We start from the raw sequence: 27,563 nt of genomic DNA on the forward strand, positions 1-27,563 counted from the left end.
AAAAATCAAATATTGCTCGTAGAGATGAGCGAATATTTTAATATTCAAATTCGATGACTTTGCTGAATTTCCCTCCAAAATCTGATTTGCTGTTAATAAATTTGCACGAATTTCAGTATTAGAAAATATGACCATAAGTGTAAGCTGATCATAAGAGCAAGAGAGGACCCTACTGACCATAAGAGCTTACACTCTACAGGAGTGAGAAGGCCTTGCTTACCATAAGAGCTTATACTTTACAAGTAAAGTAGAGAGGACCCTGCTGTCCATAAGAGCTTATACTCTACAGGAGAAAGAGAGTAAACTGCTTACCATAAGAACTTACTCTCTACAGGAGAGCGGACTCCACTGACCATAAGGGCTTATATTTTACAGGTGAGTGCAAGAGAATCATGCTGTACATAAAAGCTTACTCTTTGCAGGGGAGAGAGGACCCCACTAATCATTGGGAGTTGGAAGTTTCGCCCCCAGCAGTTCGCCCCCAGCATTTCGCCCCCAGGTACACTTCGCCCCCAGCATTTCGCCCCCAGGTTGTTTCGCCCCCGCACACTTCGCCCCCGCACATTTCGCCCCCGGATGTTTCGCCCCCAGCAGTTCGCCCCCGGATGTTTCGCCCCCGGATGTTTCGCCCCCGGATGTTTCGCCCCCGGATGTTTCGCCCCCGGATGTTTCGCCCCCAGCAGTTTCGCCCCCAGCAGTTCGCCCCCGGATGTTTCGCCCCCAGCAGTTCGCCCCCGGATGTTTCGCCCCCAGCAGTTCGCCCCCGGATGTTTCGCCCCCAGCAGTTCGCCCCCGGATGTTTCGCCCCTAGCAGTTCGCCCCCGGATGTTTCGCCCCCAGCAGTTCGCCCCCGGATGTTTCGCCCCCAGCAGTTCGCCCCCGGATGTTTCGCCCCCAGCAGTTTGCCCCCGGATGTTTCGCCCCCAGCAGTTTGCCCCCGGATGTTTCGCCCCCAGCAGTTTGCCCCCGGATGTTTCGCCCCCAGCAGTTTGCCCCCGGATGTTTCGCCCCCAGCAGTTTGCCCCCGGATGTTTCGCCCCCAGCAGTTTGCCCCCGGATGTTTCGCCCCCAGCAGTTTGCCCCCGGATGTTTCGCCCCCAGCAGTTTGCCCCCGGATGTTTCGCCCCCAGCAGTTTGCCCCCGGATGTTTCGCCCCCAGCAGTTTGCCCCCGGATGTTTCGCCCCCAGCAGTTTGCCCCCGGATGTTTCGCCCCCAGCAGTTCGCCCCCAGCAGTTTGCCCCCGGATGTTTTGCCCCCAGCAGTTCGCCCCCAGCAGTTCGCCCCCGGATGTTTCGCCCCCAGCAGTTCGCCCCTGGATGTTTCGCCCCCAGCAGTTCGCCCCCGGATGTTTTGCCCCCAGCAGTTCGTCCCCGGATGTTTCGCCCCCAGCAGTTCGCCCCCTGATGTTTCGCCCCTGGATGTTTCGCCCCCAGCAGTTCACCCCCGGATGTTCACCCCCGGATGTTTCGCCCCCAGCAGTTCGCCCCTGGATGTTTCACCCCCGGATGTTTCGCCCCCTGTCAGATCGCCCCCAGCAGTTCATCCCTGGATGTTTTGCCTCTAGCAATTTTCTCCTGGATCTTTCGCATCCGGGAAAAACCTGCCTGAACTGAACATTGGCAGGTTTGCTTATCACTAATAATACACCATATGAGTCTAAGATATACAATTCTGATCAAATTAGTTTTTTTTATTCTCAAACTTTGTTTTCTAGATGAGTAATTTTACAAACAGACAGGAAAATAGTAGGATTTCATTGGTTACTAAGGAGGTCGTGCCCCCTTGGGAGCAAAACGGATCCTGGCTCCCTATGATACATTCAGGGCTGCTTGTTCACAGCCCTCTGCAAAGCTCCCCTTCACCCTCCGCTCATGTGCTCTGTCCTGGACAAGAGGAGGGCTCCCCCCTGCCTGTGTAAAGCCGTTACAGGACGGAACACATAGGGGGGGCTTTGCAGAGGGCTGTAAACCAGCAGCCCTTTATACATCATAGGGAATATATTGTTAGCTGCATGCTCCTGTGCAGCCACGCCCTCTAGAATCCATCCACAAGTACTGCTACTAAGGAGAAACAACCTCCTTAGCAACCACTGAAATCCTGCAGCACATGGAGCTTTAACTTGGATGAGACTTTTCACACAGAAGTGAAGCTGCTGGAAGGTCTCCTTTGGAAATGAATATCATGGGCACAGGTACTATAACATAACATGTTTTTTGCAGAGTTATGCTTTAACTGTATATATCAAAACTGTTTTAACAAGAAACATAAAAAGGTATAGAGGGGAAGGATTAGAGAAAAAGAGAAAATACAAATTACAGGTTATAATGCTTGAATTATTTTACAGCTAAAAACACTGCTCTCAAAACATACAATATGTGACCATGAACTAAAAATCAAAGCTGTAGGCAATGCCTCTCAGATAATCCATCAAGCTTCTATTATCGAAATCTTGCACGATACGTTTAACCCTTGCTGAAATTGCAGCATACTTTTTGTTTCTTGCAGCGATGGGATTTCCTGCTATTATCTGAATAATTTCAAAACTATGGAGCTCTTGCTGATGTTTCAGACAGTTAATGAACCGGTATATATTTTGGAAAAGAGTACCACATGTTTCTCGAAAGCTACGGTGCCATCCTTCGACATCATTATTTGTTCGCTGTTGATCATTCCTAGTTCGTTCATACACATTCCAGAATTGAACTGGAAACAAAGGTGCTTGACGTCCTCTGCGAGTCATTCGACCAATATAGCTGTCTTCAAAATAGTTGGCAATAGGTATTGCTTCTTGTGGAAAGTCAGGATCTTCCACCAATTCTTCAAATGATTGCACAACATTCTGTGGTGGTAGAAAGGCCAGGGCAGGTATCATGCGTATCCAACGGGCAAATTCATGATCACCTTGGTATTGCATCTTGAGTCCTTCATTTTGAACTTTACGCCAAACCGACTGTGATAGGTGGAAAAAGCAACCAGTCTTCACAAGGTTGGGGAATTCACTTTCAAATGCCTGTATTGCAGCTAGTTCAAAATCCAACATCAGGTTGTCTGGCTGCAGTCCAGGCTGCAAGTTCTTCAGCTCTTGCAGCAACCTCTGGTATGTAGAACGGCTCTTGTCTGTCAGCAAGGTGTACACTACAGGAACAACAAGGCCGCTGTGGACTACATGGATTGTGTAAAGTTGCTTAAACAAGGCTGGTGTAGTGAAAAACATGCCATCAGCAAACCACTCTTTACTTCGTGCCAGTAGATGGAGATTGTCTCTTGTTCCAAATATCAACATATGGCTGTGTCCATTTCCTAATTTAAAATGAAAGTATTAGTAGAGGAAATAACAGAAAAAGTGTAACAAGCAGCAGACAGAGTTTTGGGATAAATTCACAAAAAAAATATCCTAATCAGAAGACTCTGTTCATATCTCACATTAAATACTCACATTTTGCTCCAGATTTTCTGATTTCATAATAAAAAAACTGAAGCAAAATCTAGTGTGAAGGGGCCAACCAATAGTTTTTTACAACATATATTGTCCCAGTGGAAAATTATATATTTTTGTTTAAAAATAAAATTACTTCCAAACTAGAAATAGGTCACATTTTTAGGGTACCTTTAGACCCTTCAACTAGACGGCCGTTCAGCACGGCCGATCGCCACTATGCTGAACGGGCCGTCTAGTTGACAGCCGCATCCAGACGCGGCGTGCGGCTGGACGTCTGAATGAACGACTGGGCGGTCCGCCCGCCTGAATGGGGCATTCCATTCAGGCGGATGGGCACGCTAGTCGTCGGGTGGGCAGCGCGGACGTTCATGACGTCCGCGCTGCCTATGCTGTCTCATTGAGAGGATTGTGCAGGACGCAAAAAACGCCAGTAAAATCACCAGTGTGCTTTTGGCCTAAGGTATAACTGAATGGTTCATTAGGCTGGGGTCATATGCAGCATTAATGTGTAAATCCCATCCACATGCTGATGAAAAAATTTTGTTTACAAAAAAAAAACATGCACTGCAGCATGTCAATGTATGCTGCCATTATACAAACAAAATTCCAGCCATTCAGACAAGGGGCTGAAATCCTGCACTAAAACCTGCACCTAAATCCATAGAGTTAAGTGAAGATTTTGATACAGAATTAGGGTACCACAATAGTGGCCACAATTGCAGGCACAAATAGATTCCTGTGGGATCTCCAATTGCTACCGCAATTACAGCCGCTGCGGAGATGCCGCTCCACAATCCCCTTCCGTCAGTGGGCACGAGGCCTCAGGCTTCATCCAGACAAGCTGGATTTACAGGCGTATTCCGTGCTGTGTTTCCTGCCTGAAACCCGCCCTTTCATGTCTATGGTGCGGGTTACGGGCGGATTCCGGCCGGGGCCGGAAAACGCCCCACCGGAAAATAGCTTCAAAGCTATTTTCCGGCGGATCCCGGAAGGAATGGGAATGGGCAAGAGGGAAACCTCCCGAAAAATTCCTGCAAACCACGCCAAATACGTTCGGTTTAGGCCATAGCAGGGCATGGCCACGCCCATAGCAGAGCTTGGCCACGTCCCCTCTTTGCAGAAGCGTTTTGCCAAAGCGCTTGCAAAGTGCTTAAAAAGTGCTTGGAAGCAGCAGGCAAAACGCATCTGCAAATCATGGCGTATCTCACCTGAGCTCCGGAGTTCAGCCCGACCTGTCCACGGATCTGCAGGACTGAACTACGAGAGCCAAGGAATCAGCCGGCGATGGCAGTTCAGTCCGTGCATGCCGCAGACAGGCGAGGCTGAACTCCGGGGCAGCATCCAGGACAGGTATGGCCAGTACAATGCTGCATATTTGGAATTAGTGTTGGCCGGTCCGATCACTGAAGATCGTAATTTATTACGATTTTCAGGCTGATCGTTATTTTAAATTACGATCCGATTTGTAGCCAGATCATGATGATGATCTGAATTAGAAATCGGAATCCTCCGTAATCTGAAAACACTGTCCGGGCATACACTCCCGGACAGTGTGCGCATATATATATATACAGTGGGGAAAAAAAGTATTTAGTCAGTCAGCAATAGTGCAAGTTCCACCACTTAAAAAGATGAGAGGCGTCTGTAATTTACATCATAGGTAGACCTCAACTATGGGAGACAAACTGAGAAAAAAAAATCCAGAAAATCACATTGTCTGTTTTTTTTTCATTTTATTTGCATATTATGGTGGAAAATAAGTATTTGGTCAGAAACAAGCAATCAAGATTTCTGGCTCTCACAGACCTGTAACTTCTTCTTTAAGAGTCTCCTCTTTCCTCCACTCATTACCTGTAGTAATGGCACCTGTTTAAACTTGTTATCAGTATAAAAAGACACCTGTGCACACCCTCAAACAGTCTGACTCCAAACTCCACTATGGTGAAGACCAAAGAGCTGTCAAAGGACACCAGAAACAAAATTGTAGCCCTGCACCAGGCTGGGAAGACTGAATCTGCAATAGCCAACCAGCTTGGAGTGAAGAAATCAACTGTGGGAGCAATAATTAGAAAATGGAAGACATACAAGACCACTGATAATCTCCCTCGATCTGGTGCTCCACGCAAAATCCCACCCCGTGGGGTCAGAATGATCACAAGAACGGTGAGCAAAAATCCCAGAACCATGCGGGGGGGCCTAGTGAATGAACTGCAGAGAGCTGGGACCAATGTAACAAGGCCTACCATAAGTAACACACTACGCCACCATGGACTCAGATCCTGCAGTGCCAGACGTGTCCCACTGCTTAAGCCTGTATAGGTCCGGGCCCGTCTGAAGTTTGCTAGAGAGCATTTGGATGATCCAGAGGAGTTTTGGGAGAATGTCCTATGGTCTGATGAAACCAAACTGGAACTGTTTGGTAGAAACACAACTTGTTGTGTTTGGAGGAAAAAGAATACTGAGTTGCATCCATCAAACACCATACCTACTGTAAAGCATGGTGGTGGAAACATCATGCTTTGGGGCTGTTTCTCTGCAAAGGGGCCAGGACGACTGATCCGGGTACATGAAAGAATGAATGGGGCCATGTATCGTGAGATTTTGAGTGCAAACCTCCTTCCATCAGCAAGGGCATTGAAGATGAAAAGTGGCTGGGTCTTTCAACATGACAATGATCCAAATCACACCGCCAGGGCAACGAAGGAGTGGCTTCGTAAGAAGCATTTCAAGGTCCTGGAGTGGCCTAGCCAGTCTCCAGATCTCAACCCTATAGAAAACCTTTGGAGGGAGTTGAAAGTCCGTGTTGCCAAACGAAAAGCCAAAAACATCACTGCTCTAGAGGAGATCTGCATGGAGGAATGGGCCAACATACCAACAACAGTGTGTGGCAACCTTGTGAAGACTTACAGAAAACGTTTGACCTCTGTCATTGCCAACAAAGGATATATCACAAAGTATTGAGATGAAATTTTGTTTCTGACCAAATACTTATTTTCCACCATAATATGCAAATAAAATGAAAAAAAAACAGACAATGTGATTTTCTGGATTTTTTTTTCTCAGTTTGTCTCCCATAGTTGAGGTCTACCTATGATGTAAATTACAGATGCCTCTCATATTTTTAAGTGGTGGAACTTGCACTATTGCTGACTGACTAAATACTTTTTTTCCCCACTGTATATATACTGTATATATATATATATATATATACACACACACACACACACACACACAATACAGGTGTACAGCGTGTGTGCATATTTAGCTTTAGTAAATGGCTCCAGGCTGCGCTGTTAAAAAATAAACAAACCCAGTTACTCACCTCTTTCTCCAGTGTCCAGTACTCGCTCCGGCTCCTAGCCCAGCAGTGCATGGAATCCCGAAATCCAGGCGGCGCATCGCCGCCTCTGTGCCTGCCGTACTATAACTACAGTGGAGAGTGATCCCAGGACCGCTCACTAGACGGTCCTGGGAAAGCACCACATCACGTCACAGAACAGCCCGGCACATGTGCAGAGGTGGTGATGCACAACCCAGAATGCATAGCATTGGGATTTCGGATTTCCCTGCACCGCCGGAGACAGCGCTGGACACCGGAGAGAGAGTTGAATAACTTGGTTTGTTTATTTTTTAACAGCGCAGCTTGGGGCCATTATATATATGCAAGAAAGCTGGAAGAAGAGTGGCTCAACTGAGATTGTTGCTGAGGACTCAGTGTGCTGCTAGAGCAGGGGTTGGCCTCTGCCCGTACTTAACATGCATCCATGAAGAAAGACCTCCACGCTCCTGAAGTCCTATACAAATCCTTTATTGCATTTCAAAGTTCCAAAAGTGCCAGACCACCATCACCCACCCACATATATGCATATATATACACACACACACACACTGTTCGGGCGTACAGTGATTAATTCCAATCTTTCGGTATGATCAGCCGAATCTGATCCTATCTTTCCAGTGATCGGCCAACACTAGTTGGAATCAGTAGGCCTCACTACATTATATTACCCTCAAAGTTTCCCTTGAAGGCAAAAATCACATAGTATTTTATATCAGCACCTTATAGTGTAGCATTTTTCACATTTGTGCAAAATAAACTTTGCAATAATTATGCATAATGGAATTGTTTTAATACAATGTTAAATGGTTAAGTAGCTTACCAGAGTCATGCAGAAGGAACTGCTGCTGGACACCATCAATACTGATCTCCTGGAACTCGAGGGGGATAACAAGTTGATCAAGGGTTTGAGGTAACCTTGGGATATTGCCAAGTTGCCTTGCTAATCGTATTGTCCTCTTCAGTGATGCTTTCCTTGGGAGAAGTGCTGCAACATTAGAATGGGCTCCTGAAACGACATCTGTGAGAATCTGTTGTGGTGTCTCCTGTGTTGTCCTTGCCCTGGTGAGTGCCTCATTGCCAAGTCGGATTGCTTCAGGTCTTGCAGCATGTGCTGCGTGATTGTGAAGATTGACTACTTTCACAACTTCGCCAGATTCTTCATTGGTCCAAACACGTCCCTTGCAAGTCGACCGTTTTTCACATACCCAGATGGAATGAACATCGTCAGCAGTTCGTTTGGAAAATAAGTAAATGTGATTCTCATGGACCAACTTCCTCCTTCCACGTTTGGACAGAACTGAATTCATAGTTGTAGAAAGTGAATTGCTGTGGAAGCTGACTGATTTTTTGTGGCAGTACACTTCTCTCTTTGTGGAGATTTCAGACACTGCTATATTCTGATATACAGATGGAATAAAAGCTAGTCTAATGTAACTTGCAGGACATGTGACCATGCTACTTGTTACATCTGCAACAAAACTTGCAACAAAGCAGGTCAGTGCTGGGTCAGGTAAAAGATCAAAATTGTTTAGATTTTAGGCCTCTTGCACACTGTAATTTTAGAGTGGTTTCACACTTGTGTTTGTGGCCGCCAGAGGTCGATCCGCTCTGGATCTGACATCCAGCTGACCCCGGGGCAATGCTGGCGGAAGGCTGGCATTCCGCTTGCATTGCCCATAGAAGTGAACGGCTGGGTTCCGCGATCTGCAGACGCCCGTTCGCTTTCGTAATGACGCATTCCGCTATCAGTGTCAGAACAAAAAGAAGAGCATTTTCTTCTTTTCGTTCCGCTGCAGGTTAGCGGAATGCGGCATTACAGAAGCGAACGGGCGGCCTGTAGTGCATATGTACCAGAAGTTTGAAAGCACCCTTATGCTGCCACTGTTTTAGAACTCCAAAGCACGTGCTTTACTGGCATTTTTCAGAGCGCTTTTGTGAGCGCTCTCGGTAATGACCCATAAGATACAGGCTATTGATGAACGCTAAGTGCTCAAAAATAGCTCCTGTAATAAAATAAAAAGAGCTGGCCGAAACAACACCTCGCTTTTCTAGCCATTGACTTATCTACTTTATAATTGTCTAAGGGTCACTTTCGTCTTTCTGTCTGTAACGTTTTATTCGTATATTCATTGGTCGCGGCGTCTGTCTGTCATGTAAATCCAAGTCGCTGATTGGTCGTGGCAAAACGCCCACGACCAATCAGCGATGGTCACAGTCTGCCATAAAAATGGCCACTGCTTCACTGCCCTGCACTCACCGCTGACCGCTCACACAGGGTTAATGCCAGCGTTAACGGATCGCGGTGTACCGCACTCCGTTAACGCTGCTATTAACCCTGTGTGACCAACTTTTCGCTATTGATGGTGCCTATGCAGCATCAATAGTGAAAAGATGTAATGTTAAAAATAATAATGATAAAAAAAAAAGTTATTCTCACCCCCTCCAATGTCGCGCTGTCCTCCGCGCCTCTCTCCAATGCACACCGTCCAGGACCTGCGATGATGTCACGGTCATGTGACCGCGACATCATCACAGGTCCTACGCTCAGACCGGAAGCCACCGCCAGCACTGCAGAGAGGCGCGAGGACTTCAGGGCCCGTGGCTGAGGTGAGTGTATCTTTATTATTTTTTTTTAAACACGAATATAGTGCCCACATTCCTAGACTACGTGGACAGTGCAATATACTACGTGACCAGTGCAATATACTACGTTGGCTGGCCAATATACTATGTGCGCTGTGTAATTTACTATGTGCGCTGTGCAATTTACTACATGGACTGTGCAATTTATTACATGCGCTGTCCAAAATACTACGTCGGCTGTCCTATATACTACGAGGCCTGTACAATGTACTTCGTGGACTGTCCAATATACTACATAACCTGTGCAACATACCACGTGGCTGTGCCTTCTAGAATACCCGATACATTAGAATCGGGCCACCATGTAGTATATTCAAAATTGGCAATCTTCTTAGCAATTTTCCAGTGCTTAGCACTTGGGAAAGTGGCTACTGTGAAAGCGGTCTTAGGGCTAAAACACAAGGCCAAAATTCCCTGCCTAATTTGGGGCCGAAACATCTGGGGGCAAAAAGCAGGGGGCGAAACATCCGGGGGCGAACTGCTGTGGGCGAACTGCTGGGGACAAAACATCCGGGGGCGAACTGCTGGGGGCAAAACATCTGGGGGCGAACTGCTGGGGATGAAACATCCGGGGGCGAACTGCTGGGGGTGAATCATCCGGGGGCGAAACATCTGGGGGCGAACTGCTGGGGGCGAAACATCCGGGGGTGAACTGCTGGGGGAGAAACATCCGGGTATGAACTGCTGGGGGCGAACTGCTGGGGGCGAAACATCCGGGGGTGAACTGCTGGAGGCGAACTGCTGGGGGCGAAACATCCGGGGGCGAACTGCTGGGTGCGAGACATCCGGGGGTGATCTGCTGGGGGCGAACTGCTGGGGGCGAAACATCCGGGGGCAAACTGCTGGGGGCGAAACATCCGGGGGCGAACTGCTGGGGCGAAACATCCGGGGGCGAACTGCTGGGGGCGAAACATCCGGGGGCGAACTGCTGGGGGCGAAACATCCGGGGGCAAACTGCTGGGGGCGAAACATCCGGGGGCGAACTGCTGGGGGCGAAACATCCGGGGGCGAAACATCCGGGGGCGAAACATCCGGGGGCGAAACATCCGGGGGCGAAACATCCGGGGGCGAACTGCTGGGGGCGAAACATCCGGGGGCGAACTGCTGGGGGTGAAACATCCGGGGGCGAACTGCTGGGGGTGAAACATCCGGGGGCGAAACATCCGGGGGCGAAACATCCAGGGGCGAACTGCTGGGGGCGAAACATCCGGGGGCGAACTGCTGGGGGCGAAATGTGCGGGGGCGAAATGTGCGGGGGCGAAACAACCTGGGGGCGAAATGCTGGGGGCGAAATATTCGGGGGCGAAATGTACCTGGGGGCGAACTGCTGGGGGCAAACTGCTGGGGGCGAAATGCTGGGGACGAACTGCTGGGGGCGAAACTTCCTAAAACCCTAATCATTAGCACTTTCACTGTTTAGGAGAGAGGGGACCCTGCTGACCATAAGAGCTTACTCTCCACAAGAGAAAAAGGACCATGCTGACCACAAGGGCTTATATTTTACAGGCGAGCGCATGCAGACTCTTCAGTCCATAAGCGCTTACTCTTTGCAAGAGAGAGAAAGGACCCCACTGACTATAAGAGCTTATACTCTACATAACAGATAGACTTATCCAATGGCTCTAAAGATGGAAAATAAGTCTGCCGTACAAAATGTACTCCATCCACTAGAAGTTATAGCTGCAAGTTTTTGGAGGGAAATCCAAGCAAAAATAAAATGGTAATAGCCAGCTCACTGATGCTTCAGCATTGTAGTAAATGTTGATGAGTAAGTTTGCTTTTTTTTGCAAACTGCGAATCTAATCTCAAAATATTTGAATTAGATCTGCTCATCTCTAATTGCTGGTATGGGGTAACTGATACCTGCAAAGCAGCAATGCATTTATTAATGTCAATCAGTTTACCGGATTGCCGGTGAAGAACAAAGATGATATGGGATGTAAGCTGCAATAGCGCTAATGGAAATACGAATTCTCTCCAGGGTAAAATGATGGTTTGCTGCAGTGCTGGCAGCTGGATTATGCAGCCATCTAAAGTGAAAGAGACTTGTCATGGTTGCTTCTGGTTGGTATATCTGAGGTTAATCCAGGCAGCCTCCCTTTGACTTCTCTGAGGCTTTTATAGCCTCTTTGTGGGGCCATGCTTTGTCGGTTATACTTTTGCCCTCAGCTGAGTGTGTCAACCCCGTTGTACCTGTGCCTTGTGCCTGCATTCTGATTTGCTTGCATGGTTCTGACCCGGTTTGTTCCCTGTTGTGTTTTGGCTTTCTGATTCGGTACTGCTTATCTGCCCTTATGGCTTTCTGACTTCTGCACGGTCCCTGACTTTCCCTGTGAGCCTGATCCTTATGTACTGCATTGCTTGACCCGGCTACTGACCTTGGCATGTTTCAGACCTGTCTTAACCACCGTGCCTCGCCATTCCCTGGTGTCCGATGGTTCCCTGCCTCCCGTTCTGCCCGGGGGTCTCAGTCACGTCTTCCCTGTCTCCACGATCTGAGCGTGCTAGGCCCCGCCTCCATACCCTCTGACCTGCGGTCATGTGACACAGGTCCTGTCAGCATACTCCATTCCCAGTGTGCGGTCTCTCCCAGCGCTGGTGCACCACTCCTGATCCTCTCAGCTCCTGAACGGCTTGAGCGCTGCAGTGCCAAGTTCTAAGGGGCTCCCACCTGCCGTGGCTCGGACTGACTCTTCTGCTTGTGAGTGATACCATAACGCTCACCTTGACAAGACAATGCTGTGTTATGAGGGCAATTACTTGTTTCCTGTGGAACCCAGAAGTTATGTGACTCCTGGGTGGATCTAAACAGTAATATACTATCAACAACACTGGAAGTGTCACATCTGTGATAGGAGTAGTCATGAATATCAGCATTATTTGGGTAGCGAAATAGTTAGTAATAAGAGTTTAGACTATCTCAGGGTTCCCGGCTTATAATTGGTTTTTCATTTTAAATTAGCAGAAATAACTAGAATGTATAGATGTTTTCACTATATCAGCTGTCCAGGCTAAGACTATGCACATTTTAACCAGTTTGACTTTTCAATGTCAACTTTGGAAACGCTTAGCACTGAGAATTTCCTTTTTGATCTATTGAGTTAGAAGAATATTTATTCTGCTAGTGCTGCAGCAAGCACTCATTTAAATGCAGTTTATAAATATATCCAGCATTTCTTTACTTATGTGGTGTCAAGCAGGAGGTTCCAATTTTACACTTCCTACCACAGTCTGATATTCTAAGTATAAACTTCCTTGTAGAATACATCACGAAAAAAATTTATATTTTGCATTCATTTAAAAAATAAAAAAAAATGTAGTTTCAGGTTATTAAAAGCTTACGTTCTAAAAATGTATATATCAAACCACTGCATTACAGATAAATTAGGTTTTATGTTCTTTAATTGTTTAAAATATATCAGCAGCATTGTGATTGCATTGCCTATTAACTTACTCTTAATGTCAATGTCCATCATTCTAAATTTTTGTAGCTGTAACCTGCTGATCAAATATTCCTTTTAAATACACTTACACTAAAAGTGCTGAAATGTATTTATGAGATTTTTTTTACTACTGTTGTTTTATTTTTAAATATCGGTCTTGTTATCAAGTATAAAACTGTAAAAGTAGGATTAATGGACTGGAAAAATTACATTTTGCTTCAAGCACTATTAACAGATGGAATATTTTAATCTGCCCAATAGGCCTTTGAATTGGTTTTTACAAATTCAAATTTAAAAGGAATAAACTGAAGAATAAAAAATGAGATATTATTTAAAGGGGTTGTCTCACTATAAAGTCAACTTTATGAAAAAGATCTTAAAATAAAAACAAAGTTGAACAATTGGATGCGTTAATAAATGTTGCGGTGCTGAGATAATCTTGTAAATGTTCCCCTGCTGTGTACTGTTATTTGTTGTGTACAAGCATGGAGAGCTGCTCCAGTTCATGAATAGCAGATACCAGAGTGGGTGAAGCATTAGTCAGTGCAAAGTCAACACAGCAGGCTCACATCTGCTGCTGCTGCTTTCTGAGGTAACACATTTCCCTGTCTGATGTAACACAGGAGTGAGTGTTTCTACCGCATCTCCAACCCTCTGAGCTCATCATAACTCAAGTGAGTGAAAAAGGAGCTCCAGAGGCCTCTAAGCTTATTTGTCACTAACTTATTTTATCATGACCTCACATGACTGGTGACGTGGCAGAAACACTCACTCCTGTGATAATACAAGGAAATGTATTATCTAAGTGTAGTGACCCAGTCCAGAGTGTGTCCATCCCTTTAAGTAATACTGAATTGTGAGTAGGTTCTGTACAATACTGCTCACTCTCTAACTGGCTCTCTACATTATTTGTGAGCTGTAATTCTCCATTTCTAGTCACCTCCATTTTAGATGCAATGCATTTCTGGTTTGCTGTGTTCTTTCGCCATCTAATGGTGAAATTGGACAATGACTCAATTATTGTTTTGTAAGGATCTGAGATGTGAATTTGGTCTCCTATTGGCCAGCTCCTAGTCACATGGTCAATAGGAGGAGCTGTTTTCCAGGCTAGTCTAGAATGTTCTTTAGTCTGAGGGATGCCTTCAGGGAGAGCAGAACACACGTGGAGGATGTTTTTACCTCAAGATCTCCTGCAGGCCTAAAAGCCTGAGTTCCCTCTAACCTGTACAGAAATCATTCTAAAGTCTTTCTGACAGGATTCACCACATCTAAAGTCTTTCTGACTGGATTCACCACAGTTTCTACATTCACCTATAAGTACTTGTGCATGTGCCGTGACACACTGTGGAGATGACCCCAAGTACAGGTCTGTAACCTCTAATTGCTGCATCTACCTCCTGTAAAATACCAAAAGACACTGTCCAGTGCTCTTAAAGCTCCAGACCCCAATCACATCTCAGCATCTAAGTGTGAACTGAAATTACCGTGGACTACCTATGAGAGACCGTTCCTTGTTTGATCCAAGTTATAATTCCCGTTCCTGCTGAAGTAAAAGCAACTGTTATCTCTGAGAACGGAGTGTGTCATAATTCCTTCGGTGGTGGACACCGTGTGGGGGTGGATAGCAGGGAATGTTCAGCCTGGTCATTACATAAGGTAGAGTAGTGAGTTACCTCATAAAGTAGCAGCTGCAAGTTCCTGCTTTTTCATCTGCCTGCTCACTTACCATAAGTGACTTATGTTTCCTCACCTTGTCAGGAGCTTTGGTATGTGTCATCCATGAACTGGAGCAGCAATACATGCTCAGACACCACCATTACACATTACATAGTGGGGGCACATTTCCAAGATTATCTCGGCACAGGAACATACTGTATTTTTTTCTAACATAACCAATTGTGGAACATATTTTTATTTCAAGATCTACTACTTAAAATGTACTTTGTTCATGGGACAAGCCCTTTAACAATCTTTATTTTAAATATGTTTTTAAAAATATTTACTTTTTATTTTCTATTTTACAGAAGTTGTCTGAGGAAGAAAAGTTAGCGCCTATTCAAATGATATGCGATAACTTATAGATCAACAAGGGATAGATGATAAATTATAGATTGTGGGGGTCTGATCACTGCGACCCCCACAGATCGACAGAATGAGGCACTTTTATCTCTGTTAGTATGGAATGGCACTGCACTTGCTCATCTGCTAAACGATTAATTCTCTATAAGGCTGCCAGAAAAAGCCTAGCAATGCACTTACCAGTCCTATAGGAAATGAATGCAAAAGAGCCAAGGCATTCTAACAGGGATAAGAGTGCTCTATTTTGCAGATAGGACAACATCTTTATCTATCCATATAGAAATCTTGAGCTATTCCAGTTGACTGGCACACACATCAGCATTGCTGTGTAGATGGTTTAGAGTCACCATATTATCTTTATAGGGTGGTTGTGTACAATCAGAGCTCCTGTGGAAACATACTGTAGCTTTACAATCTTGTAGAAACAAACTCATTGTCCATCAAGCTGTTGACTTTTTGTATGTATACTGTACTTAATTTCCTGCAGCATAGCCTGTTTGCTTAAAATCAAACATAGTTTCATAGTTTTAAAGATGAAGGTAGACTTAAGCCCATCGAGTTCAACCTAGAGTCTAACATGTTGATCCAGAGGAAGGCAAAAACTCCATGCTGCAGCCATTAATAGCTACATATTACAGGAAAAATTCCTTCCCAACTTTATATGGCAATAACACTAATTCCCAGGATAAATGCCCCATCACAGAATCTAGGGCCCATAACCTGTAACATAATATTTATCAAGGAAGACATCCATAGCCTTCTAGAATTTTAGTAGTGAATCAACCATTGCAATATCATGTGGCAGGAAGTTCTATAAGAAAATAGGGGGGGAAGCCAGCACTGCTTAAGGTTAGAACGCATAAATTGGAGTGCATATGCACATAATGTCTAGCTGTATTCAAAAATGAGATATTTAGCAAAAAAATTGATCAATTCAATTGAGCCACCCCGCCGCGCCAAGGCAATCTCATATGGGGGGTCCTACTCTATATATTTTTAATAGATGCTGTGCCATTACGGCCTCCTAAATACATTTAGAGCATGACCACATCAAGTGCAATCTGTACCTGAACATTACTGGATCGCTCCCATGAAGCCAGATGGAGCAAGTGCAGATGAAGGCCAACCAGGTCTGAACATAGACATGTCAGGAATGGCCTCCACACATTGCCTGACCAGCAAACATAGATGAAGGGCGATGTTGGCCCAGACACAGGTGCACAATTAAATAAAGCTTGGGGCAGGGCGGGCCTGCCGTGTGTGTGCACAGCAGCCTAATCCATCACAATGAACACAGAAAAATTATGGCGGACATAACCAAGCGTGCACGGCAACAGTGGTGGTGAGCCACAAACCAACGACAAGAAAATAGGGGGGGAAGCCAGCACTGCTTAAGGTTAGAACGCATAAATTGGAGTGCATATGCACATAATGTCTAGCTGTATTCAAAAATGAGATATTTAGCAAAAAAATTGATCAATTCAATTGAGCCACCCCGCCGCGCCAAGGCAATCTCATATGGGGGGTCCTACTCTATATATTTTTAATAAATGCTGTGCCATTACGGCCTCCTAAATACATTTAGAGCATGACCACATCAAGTGCAATCTGTACCTGAACATTACTGGATCGCTCCCATGAAGCCAGATGGAGCAAGTGCAGATGAAGGCCAACCAGGTCTGAACATAGACATATCAGGAATGGCCTCCACACATTGCCTGACCAGCAAACATAGATGAAGGGCGATGTTGGCCCAGACACAGGTGCACAATTAAATAAAGCTTGGGGCAGGGCGGGCCTGCCGTGTGTGTGCACAGCAGCCTAATCCATCACAATGAACACAGAAAAATTATGGCGGACATAACCAAGCGTGCACGGCAACAGTGGTGGTGAGCCACAAACCAACGACAAGAAAATAGGGGGGGAAGCCAGCACTGCTTAAGGTTAGAACGCATAAATTGGAGTGCATATGCACATAATGTCTAGCTGTATTCAAAAATGAGATATTTAGCAAAAAAATTGATCAATTCAATTGAGCCACCCCGCCGCGCCAAGGCAATCTCATATGGGGGGTCCTACTCTATATATTTTTAATAAATGCTGTGCCATTACGGCCTCCTAAATACATTTAGAGCATGACCACATCAAGTGCAATCTGTACCTGAACAGCGGCGGGGTGGCTCAATTGAATTGATCAATTTTTTTGCTAAATATCTCATTTTTGAATACAGCTAGACATTATGTGCATATGCACTCCAATTTATGCGTTCTAACCTTAAGCAGTGCTGGCTTCCCCCTCTATTTTCTTGTTGTTGGTTTGTGGCTCACCACCACTGTTGCCGTGCACGCTTGGTTATGTCCGCCATAATTTTTCTGTGTTCATTGTGATGGATTAGGCTGCTGTGCACACACACGGCAGCCCCACCCTGCCCCAAGCTTTATTTAATTGTGCACCTGTGTCTGGACCAACATCGCCCTTCATCTATGTTTGCTGGTCAGGCAATGTGTGGAGGCCATTCCTGATATGTCTGTGTTCAGACCTGGTTGGCCTTCATCTGCACTTGCTTCATCTGGCTTCATGGGAGCGATCCAGCAATGTTCAGGTACAGATTGCACTTGATGTGGTCATGCTCTAAATGTATTTAGGAGGCCGTAATGGCAAAGCATTTATTAAAAATATATAGAGTAGGACCCCCCATATGAGATTGCCTTGGCGCGGCGGGGTGGCTCAATTGAATTGATCAATTTTTTTGCTAAATATCTCATTTTTGAATACAGCTAGACATTATGTGCATATGCACTCCAATTTATGTGTTCTAACCTTAAGCAGTGCTGGCTTCCCCCTCTATTTTCTTCAGGAAGTTCTATAGCCTCATTGCTCTTTTCAGTAATAAATCTACATATGCGATATTGATTAAACCTTGTTTCAGCTAGATGTAGGGGATGCCTCGTTGTCCCTGTATGTAGCAGAGCCAATCGGGTTGTGGCAGCTTCTAGTCTCTCATGGAGACTATTGAAGCATACCAAAAGTGAAAAACAATGTTTTTAAAAATATAAAAAAAATATAAAAGTTCAAATCACCCCCCTTTTGCTCCATTCAAAAAAAATCAAACATGCACGTATTTGGTATCGCTGTGTTCATAATCAACTGATCTATCAAGAAAAAAAAATGGATTAACCTGATCATTAAATGGCATAGCGAGAAAAAAAGTAAAAACACCACAATTACGTTTTTTTGGTCACCGCGACATTGCATTAAAATGCAATAATGGGCGATCAAAAGATCATATCTGCATCAAAATGGTATCTTTAAAAATGTCAGCTCGGTGCACAAAAAATAAGCCCTCACCCAAGCCGAGATCACGAAAATGGAGATGCTACGGGTATCAGAAAATGGCGCAACTTTTTTTTAAGCAAAGTTTGGATTACTTAAATAAAAAAGAACCTAGACATGTTTGGTGTCTATGAACCCGTAATGACCTGGAGAATCATAATGGCAGGTCAGTTTTAGCATTTAATGAACCTAGTAAAAAAGCAAGACAAAAAACAAGTGTAGAATTGCACTGTTTTTTGCAATTTCACAGCACTTGAAATTTTTTTCCCGTTTTTGAGTACACAACATGGTAAAACCAATAGTGTCATTCAAAAGAACAATCCCTCAAAAAATAATCCCTCACATGGCCATTTTGACTAAAAGATAAAAAGTTATGGCTCTGTGAAGAAGGGGAGCAAAAAATGAAAATGCAAAGCCAAAAATACCTCTGGTTGTTAAGGAGTTAATAACCTTGGTCGCTCTTCTCTGCATCCGCTCTAGTTCAGCTATATTCTTCTTATACAGCAGAGACCAAAACTGTACACAGTAATTAACTCTAGCAGCTCTAGTGATTTGGATAGAGGCAAAACTATTTTCTCATCATGATCATCTATGTCTCTTTTAATCCATCCAATTATTGTATTTTGCCTTGGTAACAGGTGCCTGATACTGATCACTAGAGTGGAGTTTCCCATCCATTCAAGTCTTTTTCAGTGACAGTTTTACACAGTGTTTTACAGTTTAGAACATAATTATACATTTTATTATCTTTGCCCAGGTGCATAACCTTACATTTATCTACATTAAATTTCAATTACAATTTCTCAGCCCAAGACTCAAGCTTATATAAATCCCTCTGTAATCTTAAATTATTCTCCTATTTGTTGATTACCCTGCCAAGTTTAATATTAGAGATGAGAAAACTCGAACTGTGACTGGTGCTGAACTCGGAGCATGAACCTCTCCCGGAAGTCTATGAGAAGTCTGTGTTACTGTTCGGAGATCAGATGCTTAACAAAGCTTGTTGAATGCATCCAATCAACAAGCATTTAGACTGTGGGCACTTTCACAGCCATCACAGCCCTGACAATTATTGGCATGGCTGTGATTGGCCAGTGCCACCCATGACCCAGTCTATATAACCGCCGAATCACAGGCAGTGTTGCCATTGTGCTCTTACTAGTATAGGGACAGCTTGAGTCAAGGACAGGGTAAAATAAATAAATAATACTAAAAAAAGATGCATGGTCTCCTGCATTTTTTTAATAACCAGCCAAGATAAAGGAGACAGCTGTGAGCTGGTCTTATATTCGGAAAAGTCCAATATGCATAGACCTTTCCAGCCTCTTATTATAAGCCCATAGGTGTCTGCTTTTCCTTTGCTGGTTTTTAAAAATGGGAGAGAAAAATTATGTGTGGCAAAGCAGACAGCTTGGGTGCTAATATTAATAGGCCCCTTGCCAGCCTAATAAGACCAGTCCTCAGCAGCTCCAGAAATGGCACATCCATTAGATCCTCCAATTCCAGCACTTATCCTCGTCTCTTCCCGGTTTCCCTGGTGCATTGGCAACTAGAGTAATGGGATTGTGGGGTTGATGTCAGCCTTTAAAAATAAAAATACACACACACAGGAAAGCAAAAATTATTTGAATAAAGACTCCCAGACACATTCCCTGGCTTACCCATTTATTATGTAAAAATAATCCCAGCATCTCTGACGTTATCCATTGAGAGCCCATCCATGACATCTAGCAATTCTCTCTTGCAACTTATGGAGCATTGAGGATAAACTTACCAGCCTAAAATTTCAAGGATCAGATTTTGTCCCTTTTTGAATACTGGCACCACATTGATATGGGCCAGTCCTGTGGTACAGACCCTGTTATTATAGAATCTGTGAATATTAAAAATAATGGTCTGTCTATCACTGTACTTAATTCCTTCAGTCCTGGGATTTGTTACTTTAGTGATTCTGAGGCAGTACTGTACCTGATGTTAGGTGAAGCTGGTGACATTTAGTGGAGAATTTCTAGTATTTCTGACATGTCGTCTGTCATGGGATTTTCTTGTATATATGCTAAAGAGAAAAAGGAGTTTAGCATTTTGCCCTTTCACTCATCCTTTTCCATGATGTCACAACATGTTTTGTGTTATATTTTAATTTTCACCTGTCCTTTCTCTTATTTTATGTTTTACTATCAATCCTGAGATGCCAAAGCAAAACATCACAGGGCAGGCAGTGCCCTGTACCATCACTACATGTTGGGAGGGCAGTATGATTAATCTTTTTTCCTCTGAGTTCTCCAGAATAAGCAAAAAGACCATAATTATAATGTCAGGGAGGCTAAACTGGGATCATCTTCAATATAACAGGAGTTTAAGCTGCAGAAGCTTGTCTAATAGACTGCAATAGTTTGTAATCTTTCTCTGTCAATTGAGTCCCATTGATTTCAGCTGCCTAAAGATACAAATCTGTTGTAATATATATACAAATAATACAGGAAAGAAATATGTATCTCAAAGATAGTCACAAAATAAATACAATAACATTATGTAATTTAAACAAATTTCCTTTAACTAGTTAAAGCATGAAAAGAATAAATGTAATTAATGATATCTTGGATAGACTATTCCACTCCTTAGATGGTAAAAGGACAGATGAGGAAATCTTGCAGTGACTTTTTAAAGCATTTTATAATTCAACAATATGAGAAAAATATTATATAGATTGCATATATGAAAATATACTGCAGTTATGGTGCAGTTGTAAAAACATGATTTTTGGGTTGCTTACCGTAAAATCTGTTTCTCGGAGCCTTCATTGGGGGACACAGAGACCTTGGGTGTATGCTGCTGCCACTAGGAGGCTGACACTATGCACAAAAAAAGATAGCTCCTCCTCCGCAGTGTACACCCCACCGACCGGCAGAGAATTCCTCAGTTAGTGAGAAAGCAGTAGGAGAAGTAACAGAATAGGTTGACAACATAAACAACTCAACTGTAACCATTCAACCAAAGCAAGAACAGGAGCTGTAAAACATGGGAGGGTGCTGTGTCCCCCAATGAAGGCTCCGAGAAACAGATTTTACGGTAAGCAACCCAAAAATCCTGTTTTCTCGTTCGCCTTATTGGGGGACACAGAGACCTTGGGACGTCCCAAAGCAGTCCCTGGGGTGGGAAACAAACTTCCATCAGGCCAGCGGACTCACCACCGCGGCCTGCAGAATCCGTCTACCTAGGCTGGCGTCCGCCGAAGTGTAGGTGTGGACTCTGTAGAATTTCACAAACGTGTGAACCGATGACCATGTTGCAGCTTTGCAAAGCTGCAGTGCGGAAGCTCTGTGGCGCACCGCCCAGGAGGCACCCACTGCTCGAGTAGAGTGGGCCCTGATACCCGGAGGGGCTCCGCGACGCTTAACACGGTAGGCTTCCAGGATAGCCGATCTGATCCAGCGAGCAATGGTGGCTTTTGACGCCGGGTGACCTTTCCGCGCTCCATCAGGGATAATGAAAAGAGACTCTGTCTTTCGCAAGGAAGTCGTCCTAGACAGATAGACTCTTACCGCCCTAACCAGGTCCAGCTTGTTCAAGGACCGCTCTCGGGGATGAGTTGGATTCGGACAATAGGACGGGAGCACGATATCCTCGTTGAGGTGAAATGAGGACACCACCTTCGGAAGGAACGAGGGCGGAGGCCGCAGAACTACCTTATCCTGGGGGAGAACCAGAAAGGGAGAGCGGCACGAAAGAGCTGCCAATTCCGACACGCGCCGGATGGAGGTGATGGCTACCTTCCAAGAAAGGAGAGAAAGGGAAATATCCCTGAGGGGTTCAAAGGGCGGACCTTGCAGAACCTCAAGAACCAGATTAAGATCCCATGGATCCACGGGCGCCCGGTACGGCGGGACCGTGTGAGCCACGCCCTGAAGAAAGGTCTTAACCTGAGGACGGGAAGCCAACGTTTTCTGAAACAGAATGGACAGCGCCGAAACTTGACCCTTCAGGGAACTGAGGGCAAGCCCCGCATCCAATCCTGCCTGAAGAAACGCTAGGACTGAAGGGAGCGAAAAGGACATGGGCGCGACGTTATTGGTCTCACACCAAGTGAAATAGGCCTTCCAAGTACGGTAGTAAATCTTGGAAGATGATGGCTTTCTGGCTCGGATCATGGTCTGAATTACGTGGTCGGAAAATCCTGCTCGTTTCAGAACCTCGGTCTCAACAGCCACGCCGTTAAATTGAGCGGCCGAGAATTGGGGTGGCAAATCGGACCCTGAGACAGCAGATCTGTTCTGTCTGGAAGCTTCCAGGGGGCGTCCGCGAGAAGGTTGACAATGTCCGCGAACCAAGACCTTCTGGGCCAATTCGGGGCGATGAGAATGACCGGAAGTCCTTCTGCCTTGATCTTCTTCAACAGCTTGGGAAGAAGAGGCAGAGGAGGGAACAGGTAGGGAAGTTCGAACTGGGACCAAGGAACGGCCAGGGCGTCGGCGCCCACTGCCAGAGGATCCCGAGACCTGGACACGAATTGTGGGACTTTCCTGTTGAGGCGAGACGCCATGAGGTCTATATCCGGGGTTCCCCACCGAAGGCAGAGCAGATGAAACACTTCCGGATGTAGGGACCATTCTCCCGCCGCGAGACCCTCGCGGCTGAGAAAATCGGCGGCCCAGTTGTCTACGCCGGGAATGTGAACCGCGGAAATTGTCGGGACGGAAAACTCCACCCAACGAAGAATCTTGGACACCTCCGCCAGGGCTGAAACACTCCGTGTTCCCCCTTGGCGGTTGACATATGCCACCACTGTGGCGTTGTCTGTCTGAATCCGTACCGGCAGTCCCTTGAGGAGCCTTTCCCAGTGGACCAGAGCAAGATGGATTGCTCGAATCTCCAGAACGTTGATCGGTAGCGCTGATTCCCGATCCGACCATCGACCCTGAACAGTGTGGTTGCGGAACACAGCACCCCAACTGAGGAGACTGGCATCTGTGGTTACTATCTGCCAGTGAATGGGAAGGAAGGATCGACCCGATAGAATGAGAGGTGACGACAACCACCAGTTGAGAGACCGCTTGATCCGGTAAGAAAGATGGACAGGGCGATCCAGGGACCGAGGCGACCTGTTCCATTTCGACAGAATGGCCTGCTGGAGAGGCCTGGCGTGAAATTGGGCAAAGGGAACTGCCTCTATCGCCGCGACCATCTTTCCCAGGACCCTCATGGCTGTACGGAGGGATGAGAATCGCGAGGTCTGCAGTGATCGTACTTCCTGCTGCAGAGAGAGAATCTTTTCTTGTGGGAGAAAGACCCTTGACCGACGAGTGTCGAACAGAAGACCTAGAAAGACCAGGCGTTGGGTAGGAACCAGACAGGACTTTTTCCTGTTGACGATCCACCCGAAATTGGAAAGAGTGTCCAGGACGATTGACAAACTTTGGTGAGCCTGTTGGAATGAGGGAGCCTTGATCAGAATATCGTCTAGGTACGGGAAAAGAACGAGGCCTCTGACTCTCAACAAAGCCATCAACGCAGCCATGATCTTCGTGAAGACTCTGGGAGCAGTGGCAAGACCGAAGGGCAGTGCGACAAACTGGTAGTGGTGCTGTCGAATCGCAAAGCGCAGGAACTTCTGATGTCCGGAGAAAATTGGAACATGTAAATAGGCATCTTGGATGTCTATTGAGCACATGAATTCCTGCTCCTCCATGGAGGCGATGACCGAGCGAAGCGACTCCATGCGGAAGTGGCGAAGGCGGACCCTCTTGTTGAGCAGCTTGAGATCCAAGATGGGTCGAACTGCGCCATCTTTTTTCGGCACTACAAACAGGTTCGCGTAGAACCCCGTGAAGCGCTCCGATTCGGGAACGGGCACAATCACCCCGGAACTGAGGAGAGCGGCGATAGCTGTAGAGAACCCCGGGATCAAGGCTGGATCCTTTGGAGGCCGGGATTCGAAGAAACGATCCCGTGGGAGAGAGACGAACTCTATCTTGTATCCTGAGGATACGACCTCCCTGACCCAGGCGTCCTCCATGGCGGCCAGCCAAACGTCCCTGAAGGAAAGAAGTCGACCTCCCAATTGGAAAGGCCCTTCGCGTGCCCGATGATAGTCATGCTGAGGTAGACCGTCCAGATCTAGATCTGGACGGTCTGCCCTGGGAGGAGTGGGGTCGCCAGGAAGGAGTGGGTCTGAAGGAAACTTTCCTTCTCTCCTGGCGAGCCTGCGGTCTCTGTTGGCTGGAGGAGTTGTCCACCGTATTGAAACGGCGGAAAGTCCGAAAGGGTCGAAACTGACGCCTTAGTGGGGGTCTGCAAGGCTTGGACTGAGGGAGGAGTGAACTCGTGCCTCCGGTGGCGTCCTTAATAATCTGGTCCAATTGGGACCCAAAGAGGCGCACCCCTTGAAAAGGCAGGTTAGTGAGGGACTTTTTAGAAGACAAGTCCGCTTGCCATGCCTTTAGCCAAAGTGTACGTCGAATTGCAATAACGTTGCTTGACGCCTGAACTGCACAGGATGCAGCATCCAAGGAAGCGGAGAGAAGATAGTCCCCAGCATGGGAGATCTGATTGGCGAGATTGGCCAAATGCTCCGGTTGCGCCTTATCTATGATGCCCTGCCGAAGGTCGTCTGCCCACGTGGCTATGGTCTTTGCTGTCCAGGATGAAGCAAAGATTGGACACACCGCCGCTGAAGCCGCTTCAAAGGCAGACTTCGCCAGGGATTCTATAATCCTGTCATTAGAATCCTTTAGGGACGCCACGCCTGAAAGCGGGAGAACCGTGTTATTGGATAGCCTGGACACGGGCGGATCGACCGAGGGAGAGGCCGACCAGTTGTCCGTGAGCTCCTTAGCAAATGGGTAGAGTATGCCGAGACGTTTTCCTCTTTGAAAGCGTCTGGTCGGATCCTCTCTTTCCTTGGTAAAAATTTTCCCAAACTGGGAATGGAAAGGAAAAACCTTGGAGGGAGTTTCTGCCCGTCTGAATGAAACCTCCTGATCTGAGGATTTCGCAGGGGAGTCAGCAATATCGAAGGTATGATGGATCGCAGCAATGAGGTCCTGCACTGTGACCTTCATGCTTGCATCCTGGTCTGAATCCAGCTCTAAAATCCCCTCAGATGACCTGTCCGAAAGCGCTTCCCCTGACTCGGGAGAGGAGGCCCGAGAGGGAGACTGGTGAGAAGGGCTATGCGGTGAGATGGGACTAGGAGAGGATTCCGGCTGGGAATCTTGCCTGGGTCTTTTGCGACTACCGCTGGCTGATTCAGATGGAACAATTTGGGACCTGCTTGGCCCTGCTGAAGAGTCCAGGGGCAACTTATCAAGGACGGCCACCAGGGACTGAGACACCCTGGTGAGCTCTGCCACTGATTGAGATAGCGAGGAGGCCCAGCCGGGCATGGGGGGCTCACTCTCACCTGGGGCCGCAGATGGCTCCTGGACGGCGTCAGGCTGAATTGGATTGCTACAATCCAGGCAGAGGGGAGTGGACTGGCCTGAGGGAAGTTTGCGATTGCACGAAGAACATGCAAAGTACTTGACTAAAGTGCAGGGGGGGCGGTAAAGCGGGTACGATCAGACTTAGACATAGTGAAAAGCTGAGGTAATGCCGGAAGGTTGGGGGACAGAGGGCGGAGAAGGGTCAGTCTGCAGTGCAGAGCTACTCACGGTCCGGTGTCCCCAGAAGCGATGCTCTGCGACCTGTCAGTGGATGCAGGTCAGAGCGAAATCCGGCCGACAGACCTCCTGAAAAAACCAGCTGGAGAAGATGCTGTCCAGTGAGGAGCTGGTGTCCGGCTAACAGGCTGGGAAAATGGCGCCGTCCTGAGAAAAAGCGCGCCTTAGGAGAGGAGGGGGGGCGGAGCACCTCAAAGGGTTAAAATTCACCGCCCTCTAGCCAATAGCAGGCTGGGCAGGTGAAGGACAGGCGGTGGGAGGGCCTGGGAAGAGCGGGAGAGAAGCCCGCTTAGAAGAAAGGGGCGGGGGGCGTGGCCGCGACGCAGCGGTAGGCCCGAACTGAAGCCGGGGCCTAAATTAGTTGCGGCGGCCGCCTGTCAGCAGGGGGTCGGCGCGGAGGTCCGAAAAAGTGGGACGCCGCAGTCGCAAGTCGCTCCCAATGGGAAAAAACCCTGTGCTCCCTGTACCCAGAAAGGGGGGAGGGAAGGGGGGGGATGCCCAGCAACATTGAGCTGCCTATAGCCTTGTGGCGACTGCGAGCGACCGCAGCGCCTACCCCTGTGACCATTGAAGAGGTGACCGTCGGGAATGTCGGGGCCTAATACTCACCTATCCACGATCCGTTACCTGTCTGAAGAAGTCTTGCGTCTCATCCAACCGACAGGCTCTGGTAGGCGAGTGGGAGGGAGACTGGCGACAAGGACCCCTGGAGTCGCTGGCACGTCTTGGTGTCGGCGTCCGTCTGGCTGGTCCTGCCGCGGAGAACTGCAAGGATACGGGGTGGCAGTACACGCCGTACTTGCAGACTCCATGTGGGAGTACAGATGTGACTTTTCACTCTGTATCCCTCCGTAGAACCTGAAAATAATAAAAGACCCGTGTCCACCTCCTACTGACACTAAGCTAAACTGAGGAATTCTCTGCCGGTCGGTGGGGTGTACACTGCGGAGGAGGAGCTATCTTTTTTTGTGCATAGTGTCAGTCTCCTAGTGGCAGCAGCATACACCCAAGGTCTGTGTCCCCCAATAAGGCGAACGAGAACGTTTTTTTTTTTTGTTTTTTTCTTAAAGGGAATCTGTCACTTTTTTTTTTTTGTATATAAGATGCGGCCACCGCCATCAGGGGCTTATCTACAGCATTGTGTAATGCTGTAGATAAGCCACCGATGTAACCTGAAAGAGAAGAAAAACGAGTTATATTATACTCATCAGGGGGGCAGTCCTGGTCCGGAGGGTGTTGCGGTCCGGCACCTCCCATCTTCTAGCGATGATGTCCTCTTCTTTGCTTCCCATCGTGGCTCTGGTGCAGGTGCACTGCTCTGCCCTGTTGAGGGCAGAGCAGAGTACTGCATTGCGCAGGCGCCGGACCTCTTCCTGCATCTTATATATGAAAAAATAGGTGACAGATTCCCTTTAAAAGCACACAGGCCCATAGGCCCATAATACCTCACCCCCCCCACACATTCCTACACAAACCAACACCCACTACCATTCATGGGGATCTCTATTTGAAATATGGCTCTGACAGACATGGTATTCAGTATTAAGTATGAGTGTCATGGGCAGAAATACAGGCACTTACAAGTCTTGGAATGATATTATAATATGATATGATGTGTTCCAGCTT

The sequence above is a fragment of the Dendrobates tinctorius genome, unplaced genomic scaffold, assembly GCF_039654945.1.
Source record: "Dendrobates tinctorius isolate UK_male_01 unplaced genomic scaffold, ASM3965494v1 ptg000024l, whole genome shotgun sequence".
Lineage (NCBI taxonomy): Eukaryota > Metazoa > Chordata > Amphibia > Anura > Dendrobatidae > Dendrobates > Dendrobates tinctorius.